Raw genomic sequence first — 502 nt, 5'->3', positions numbered from 1 at the left:
CTTAAAGAAAGCCTGGACTCTTGGGAAAAGCTAGTCAATGTCTTCTTGGCAAAGTTCTTTCCACCTCAAAAATTGAGTAAGCTTAGAGTGGAAGTCCAAACCTTTAGACAGAAGGAAGGAGAATCCTTCTATGAAGCTTGGGAAAGATACAAACAATTAATCAGAAAGTGTCCTTCTGATATGCTTTCTGAATGGAGCATCATAGGTATTTTCTATGATGGTCTCTTTGAACTGTCCAAGATGTCCTTGGATAGCTCTGCAGGAGGATCTCTTCATCTGAAGAAGACGCCTACTGAAGCTCAAGAACTGATTGAAATGGTTGCAAATAACCAATTCATGTACACTTCTGAGAGAAATCCTGTGAACAATGGGACTAGTCAGAAGAAAGGAGTTCTTGAGATTGACACTCTGAATGCCATAATTGCACAGAACAAAATATTGACCCAACAAGTCAATATGATTTCTCAAAGTCTGTCTGGAATGCAAAATGCACCAAGCAGTA

The 502-nt window shown here is 39.4% G+C and overlaps 1 non-coding gene across 1 annotated transcript; it reads right to left on the bottom strand.

Annotated features, from left to right (window-relative positions):
- Positions 1 to 78: 78 nt before the first annotated feature.
- Positions 79 to 186, bottom strand: LOC127740177 (small nucleolar RNA R71). Its single transcript, XR_008000858.1, has one exon. It is a non-coding gene; the product is annotated as a small nucleolar RNA R71 (small nucleolar RNA).
- Positions 187 to 502: the final 316 nt, after the last annotated feature.

The sequence above is a fragment of the Arachis duranensis genome, chromosome 6 (genome assembly GCF_000817695.3).
Source record: "Arachis duranensis cultivar V14167 chromosome 6, aradu.V14167.gnm2.J7QH, whole genome shotgun sequence".
Lineage (NCBI taxonomy): Eukaryota > Viridiplantae > Streptophyta > Magnoliopsida > Fabales > Fabaceae > Arachis > Arachis duranensis.
This window is presented reverse-complemented; position numbering and strand designations above follow the sequence as displayed.